Consider the following 7500-nt stretch of genomic DNA (forward strand, 5'->3'; position numbering starts at 1 on the left):
CGTTACAACCATGGTAGGCGCAGAACCTACCATCGACAGTTGATAAGGCAGACATTTGAAAGATGCGTCGCCGGTACGAGGACCATGCGATCAGCCCAAAGTTATTCAGAGTCACCAAGGCAAACGGACCGGACGAGCCGACCGATTGGTTTTGATCTAATAAAAGCGTCCCTTCCATCTCTGGTCGGGACTCTGTTTGCATGTATTAGCTCTAGAATTACCACAGTTATCCAAGTAACATGGGTACGATCTAAGGAACCATAACTGATTTAATGAGCCATTCGCGGTTTCACCTTCATGCGGCTTGTACTGAGACATGCATGGCTTAATCTTTGAGACAAGCATATGACTACTGGCAGGATCAACCAGGGAGCTGCGTCAACTAGAGCTGAGCAGCCGGCCGCCCGGGAGTGTGTCCCGGGGGCCCGCGCGAACACGCAAGCGTCCGCTCAATTATTCTGCAAACAGGAGGAGGCTGACCTCCCCTGCACCATACACCTCGAAACCCTCTCAGGTCCCGGCGGCGCGCAGCGCCGTCCTAAGTACTTGGTCGGGTTCGAGAGAGGCGCAATCGCCCGGAGTTTGGCGAGTAGACGCTTTAGGTGCGACCACCCGTGCTCCCAACTGAGCTTGCCGCTGCCGACAGAGGCCCGGGAGCGTGCTGTCGTGGCATTGCCGGCGGGAGACAACACGCGCCACCTACGGTGACCGGCAGCTCCAACGCCAGCGCCACAGAAGGACAAAAGCCCCACTTGGGTGCCGAAGCGAACTCTCCCAGCACAGCGCACGCGCCAACACGTCCGCACAGCTGCGATACAAACCACCTGCGAGAACCGCAGAGGCGACCGAGCAGCAGACGGCGTCGCGGCGCCGAGCGCCGGGCGGCGGCGCATCCTCAGCGCACACAGTCCTCAATCGGACCAGCACACTGCAGATGTCCACCGCGCTTCGCACCGGGCCCGCGAGGACCTACTTTGGCCGCACGGCGCCGCGTGCAGGGTGCGCCGGCGCGCAGCTGCGCCGCCTGCCGCCTCCGTCGGCCGGCGCGCCTGCCACTGGCCGCCCCCACCAGCCGGCTGTAGCGCGTGCGCCCACGCACCGCGCGGCCAGCACGCCGGGAGGCCCCCCCTCACCGGCCGGGGACGGTCCCACCCAGCCACCGCCGCGTATCGCTTCACACCCAGATGCCATTCACGTTCGTGGGCATGGTGGGTATCGCTGGAACAACCGGTTGGTAGCTCAACCGATCGTCGCCATCACTGATTCACCTCTAGCGAGAACAACCGCACCACAACGGTTTACCAGTTGTTCATTTGCGTAACGTCACCAGCAAACGTAGGCGTCCATCGCCATTTGCAAATTCAACGATTGTTGCATGCCTGTGTCAGGTGTCACGACACACTATGTCTGCCCACATACACGCAACAACATGTGCACGCTTCGCGAACACGTGGAAGGTGGCCCCCGTACGTATGCGATGTCCATTGCGCGAACGACTGTCAACCGGCCTCTGTCGCATGTCGCAGATGTGGAACGCAGTGCACCATGCTATCACGGTGTGTGAGAAGAGACGACTACGTCTGACAACACGCGCCACTACATCAACAGACGGCTCATGCTGATCGCCATCCAGGGCATACCACACTGCAATCCAGCTCTTATAGGGAGACGACACGTAGCTGAGTGCACAACATTTGGACCGCATGGTTCGCCGTTGTTGGCGCAGTCGTTGTACGGTCACATGTACCACGATGTATCATTCAGTACATGAGGACCAATGTGCAGTACAGTGTGTGATTTGGACGTACAATATCAGCGGACAGTTGACACAGGCCATACCACAGCGTAGGCTAAGTGCTTCGCCATGCGAATGCCAATGAACAACTGCGAATGCCAATGAACAACTGCAAAGGGCATTGAGCATGTACGTCCTGCTGCCATCCACATTACAGTGTATAGCTGCAAGGTGTTTAACATGAAGCGATACACTGGGGACCGGGCAGTGCGAGTAGCAAACTATATTGCGGGGGTTGCAGTTAGGCAACACTACACTAATTTAACGCGTCGTATGACAATTACAGAGCAGGTTAAGGCCCAACGTGTGTTGGGTTAAGGCCCAACGTGTGTTGGGTTAAGGCCCAACGTGTGTTGGGTTAAGGCGCAACATAGGTTAGGTTAAGGCGCAACATAGGTTAGGTTAAGGCGCAACATAGGTTAGGTTAAGGCGCAACATAGGTTAGGTTAAGGCGCAACATAGGTTAGGTTAAGGCGCAACATAGGTTAGGTTAAGGCGCAACATAGGTTAGGTTAAGGCGCAACATAGGTTAGGTTAAGGCGCAACATAGGTTAGGTTAAGGCGCAACATAGGTTAGGTTAAGGCGCAACATAGGTTAGGTTAAGGCGCAACATAGGTTAGGTTAAGGCGCAACATAGGTTAGGTTAAGGCGCAACATAGGTTAGGTTAAGGCGCAACATAGGTTAGGTTAAGGCGCAACATAGGTTAGGTTAAGGCGCAATATAGGTTAGGTTAAGGCGCAATATAGGTTAGGTTAAGGCACAATATAGGTTAGGTTAAGGTACAATATAGGTTAGGTTAAGGTACCGTATAGGTTAGGTTAAGGTACAGTATAGTTTAGCTTAAGGTACACATTGTTGTAAGGAAAGGTGTAATGGGGGGGGGCGGCCGGTCGGTTTGTTGATTGTGATAATAGTAAGTGGATGCCTGCGGCATCATCTGATTTGCCACGTCAGGATACACCTTTGGCTCATGACAGGCGGCGCTCCGATTCCATGCTTGTGGGAGACCTGTGTCTTTCATTCCTGCCATTGTTTGTGTGCTGTGAGAGGAGGCAGTATTGTGATGTTGGGTGCACCCCTGTGTAGGACATGTGTGGGTGTTGGTGGCTTAGCTGAGCAATGGTGGTTGTCGGGAGGGTGGGATATTCCGTTTTCTGAGTGGACCTCCCAGTCTGGTTATGACAGTGTGGATTGTCTCATGTGGCGGAGAGGATGCACTGGGTGTTGTTCCATGCTGGTGCTTACATATTGTCTGTGTGCGTGTTACAGGCAGAGAGTAGTGCGTGATAAGAGTGTGTGGCTGACGTGTGGTTGTGATTGTGAGCAGAGTCTTTCAGCATGTATACGGACAGTTGTATATATTATCTGTATTCTGATGGGTCTATCTATTACTAATCAGCGCCGTGTATACGTTTAATCCGGTTCCAGTCGAAACTGTTGTATCTCTGTACATTAGTGCCACGGCGAGCGCGCTATGTAGCTACTCGTCTCGGCAGCTTCCACCGGTGTATGGCAAATGATTATAAGCAATGCGTCGAGTCGTCAATACCGATAGTGTGACGTCGCATGTCTGGGGTGGGGGACGCTGCGCCCTTCCGGTGGGTCATGGCCTAGAAAGACGCTCCCCACGCAGGGGGGCTTGGACTGTCATAAACTCTTCCGAGTAATATACTTGCCGTACGTTTTTGCGACTGCGAGTGCAACGCCCACCGGTACCGACATGGATGGAGCGCCTCCTAGCTGACCGCTCAGCATCGGCATTCGTACAGAGAGCAACGCGATCGCGTCTCTAGCTCGTAACTGGTACAGCTCGCAGCTCATGTATAGGGACAGCGGGAATGTCGCATATTGGACATAACTCTTTTTTTTTTTTTTTTTTCTTTATTGTAATTTGGACACCCCATACAAGGTGGGCTGGCAGCGGAACAGTGTACTCCGCTCTTCAGCCATAAGCAGTACAAGAAAAAAGAAAGGGAGACAGACAAGTAACAGAATGGCGGTTAAAAAACAGGAGATACAATAGTTAAAAAACATGAAGCCGTTCACACTTGACGAAACAAACAAGAAAAACCGTCGGCACTGGGCACAAGCACTGACGAGGTAGATGACACACGTGAACGAAGGAGCGTGGACGGCGAAAAACACTGAGGCACAGACACGACGGCACAGACACTAATCCGAGGGCGATGATCTCCGGCGCGCGAAAGTTCACGATGCGTGTGCGAGTCCGGGGACCTGCCAAGAGAGGAGGAGGAGGAGGAGGAGGAGGAGGAGGAGGAGGAGGAGGAGGAGGAGGGGGAGAGGGAAAGCGAGAGGGGAGAGCAGGGACGCCACGGGCAGGGGAAAGAGGGGGGAGGGAGGAAGGGGGAGGGGAAGCCCGGAAGAAGAGGGGTGGAGGGAGGGGACGGGGGAAAAGGAGAGAGAAGGGAAGGGAAGAGAAAGGAGGGAGGGTGCCGCAGGGAAAGGACACCAGGAGGGAGGGGGGGCAGGGTCAAAGTTGATAGGAGGGGTAGATGGAGGGGACGAGGACATCATCAGGGAGAGGGAGCTGGCGGAAACCACCTTGGGAGAGGGTAAGGAGGGTGGAGAGATGGAGACCGGGTGGGACATGGGAGTACAGGCGCGGCAGCGGGCGGGGGTGGGAGAGGATCGGGGAGACGAGCGGGTGAGGAGGATCGAGTTTACGGGAGGTGTATAGGATTCGTATCCTTTCGAGGAAGAGGAGGAGGTGGGGGAAGGGGATAAGGTCATACAGGATCCGCGTGGGGGAAGGGAGACGGATGCGATAGGCAAGGCGGAGAGCATGGCGTTCAAGGATTTGGAGGGATTTATAAAAGGAAGGGGGGGCGGAGATCCAGGCGGGATGGGCGTAACAGAGGATAGGGCGGATGAGGGACTTATAGGTGTGGAGGATGGTGGAGGGGTCCAGACCCCACGTTCGGCCGGAAAGGAGCTTGAGGAGACGGAGTCGGGAACGTGCCTTGGCTTGGATTGTCTGGAGATGGGGAGTCCAGGAGAGGCGACGGTCGAGGGTGACGCCAAGGTACTTAAGGGTGGGGGTGAGAGCGATGGGACGGCCATAAACGGTGAGATAGAAATCAAGGAGGCGGAAGGAGGGAGTGGTTTTGCCTACAATGATCGCCTGGGTTTTGGAAGGATTGACCTTGAGCAACCACTGGTTGCACCAAGCGGTGAACCGGTCTAGATGGGATTGGAGAAGGTGTTGGGAGCGTCGCAGGGTGGGGGCAAGGGCAAGGAAGGCGGTGTCATCGGCAAACTGGAGAAGGTGGACGGGGGGTGACGGCGGCGGCATGTCCGCCGTGTACAACAAGTACAGAAGGGGGGAGAGGACGGAGCCTTGGGGCACACCGGCGGAGGGGAAAAAGGTGTAGGAATCGGTGTTATGGATGGTGACATAGGAAGGACGGCGGGAGAGAAAGGAACCGATCAGACGAACGTAGTTAATGGGAAGGGCGAAGGTTTGGAGCTTGAAGAGGAGACCGGAATGCCATACGCGGTCATATGCGCGTTCGAGGTCAAGAGAGAGGAAGATTGCGGAGCGACGGGAATTGAGCTGTTCGGAAAGGAGATGAGTGAGGTGAAGGAGAAGATCGTCGGAAGAGAAGGACGGCCGAAAGCCACACTGGGTAACGGGGAGGAGGCGGTGCTGGCGGAGATGCTGGTGGATGCGGCGGGTGAGGATAGATTCCAGGACCTTGCTGAAGACCGAGGTAAGGCTGATGGGACGGTAGGAGGAGACGGCGGACGGCGGTTTGCCAGGTTTGAGGAACATGAGGATACGGGAGGTTTTCCACAGGTCGGGGTAGTAACCGGTGGACAGGACTACATTGTAGAGCCTGGCCAGGGTGGAGAGAAAAGAGACAGGAGCTTCACGAAGGTGACGGTAGGTAACACGATCGTGACCAGGAGCGGTGTTGCGTTTGGTGCGGAGTGTATCGATGAGATCCTGTGTGGTGATGGGGGCATTAAGGTCCGTGTGTGGAATGTTGTCCAAGTACTGGAAACCAGGAGCGAGGGGAGGGACAGAGGTGTCAGTTCGATCGCGGATATCTGGGAAGAGGGAGTAATCGAACTGGGGATCATCAGGGATGGAAAACACATCGGACAGGTAGGAGGCAAAGTGATTGGCCTTACTAAGGGCGTCAGGGAAGGGGTGATCATCGTGGAGAAGAGGATAGTAGGGGGAGGGTTTAGTTCCGGTAAGGCGACGGAAGGCGGTCCAGAACTTGGACGAGTTTATAGGGAGGGTAGCATTTAAACGGGTGCATGTCTGTCGCCAGTCCCGGCGTTTCTTGGCCGCGAGCAAATTTCGAATGTGTCGCTGTAGTTGCCGGTGGCGTCGTAGGGTGTCCGGGTCACGCGTGCGGAGGAAGGCACGGTAGAGACGACGGGATTCACGGAGGAGGAGGACGGCCTGTGGTGGTATGGTAGGACGGTGGGGGTGGACGGCAACAGTAGGGACGTGGGCCTCCACGGCCTCAGACAAGGTCTGCTGGAGAAAGGAGGCGGCATGGGTGACATCATCGGGACGGCGGTAGGCGAGAGGGTGGCTATCGACCTGAGTGGAGAGGGTATCCCGGTAGGCATTCCAGTTGGCACGGGAATAGTCATGGATGTACTTAGGGGGAGGGTCATGACGAGGGTCGGGGCGGGGGCGACGGCCGTCTGACACGGTGAGGAGGACAGGGAGATGGTCGCTACCAATAGGCTCCAGGACATCCACCGTAATGCGACCAAGGAGGTTGGGGGAGGAGAGGATAACATCGGGAGTGGAGTTGGATTCGGGACGGGTGTGCCGGGGGATGGGGATGAGGTCGCCTTGAAGGGAGGAGAGGAACCGATGCCACCGCCGTAACTGGGCAGCGGAGCGACTATGGATGTTGAGGTCGGCGGCGATCACATAGGAGGAGAAGGTACGGTCGATGTGGGAGAGGAAGTCGAAAGGAAGAGGGGCGTTGGGGCGGACATAGATGGTGGCACAGGTAATGGTAAGGCCGGGGAAGAAGAGACTAAGGATCAGGTGTTCGGTGGGGTCGGGAAGGAGAGGCTGGAGCCGAACGGGGATCTGGCGGTGGTGGCCAATGGCAACTCCGCCACGCGCAACTGGGAGGGGATTATCGGAGCGGTGGAGGAGATAGGGGGAGGTGTGGATGGAGTGGTGGGGTTGGAGGAAGGTTTCATTAAGGAGGAAGGCATCCACACGGTGGGTAGCAAGGGTGTGCAGGAAGAGGTTCTTGTTGGCGGGAAGGGAGCGGATATTGTTGAAAAGGATACGATGCTGTCGCGCCATTGGAAGGACTTAGACGAGGGTGTCAAGGCGGGAGAAGGTGAAATGGGCCTGGTTATTGGAAAAGGTGGCGTACATTTTAAGGTGGAATATGGAACGGGCGGCGAGGGAGATCTGTTGTAAGGTGTGGGGGCGCTGAAAGGGATGGACGTTTTGGAGGACAATGGTGAGGAACCTGATGATGTCCTCAGCAGTGGGGGGGGGACGAAGGGAATTGCCAGGAGGGGTGGGGGCGTCCAGGGGACGGACAGGGACGGTGAGTTCAGGAGTGGTAGGAGGAGGTCGGGCTTTACATTTTTGGGAGTAGGTGGGGTGGGGGAGGCTGCAGGTATTACAGGAGGGAGGGGATTGGAGGTTGGGGCACTGCCGGAGGAAGTGCGCTTGCCGACAATGCG

General features: G+C 56.3%; 1 non-coding gene across 1 annotated transcript in view; it reads right to left on the reverse strand.

Moving 5' to 3' along the window:
* Positions 1–372, reverse strand: part of LOC124608842 — a 1910-nt gene extending 1538 nt beyond the window's left edge. The window contains exon 1 of the ribosomal RNA XR_006979401.1: positions 1–372. This exon is cut by the window's left edge and continues 1538 nt beyond it. This is a non-coding gene — a ribosomal RNA (small subunit ribosomal RNA).
* Positions 373–7500: the final 7128 nt, after the last annotated feature.

Source organism: Schistocerca americana, chromosome 3 (assembly GCF_021461395.2).
Source record: "Schistocerca americana isolate TAMUIC-IGC-003095 chromosome 3, iqSchAmer2.1, whole genome shotgun sequence".
Lineage (NCBI taxonomy): Eukaryota > Metazoa > Arthropoda > Insecta > Orthoptera > Acrididae > Schistocerca > Schistocerca americana.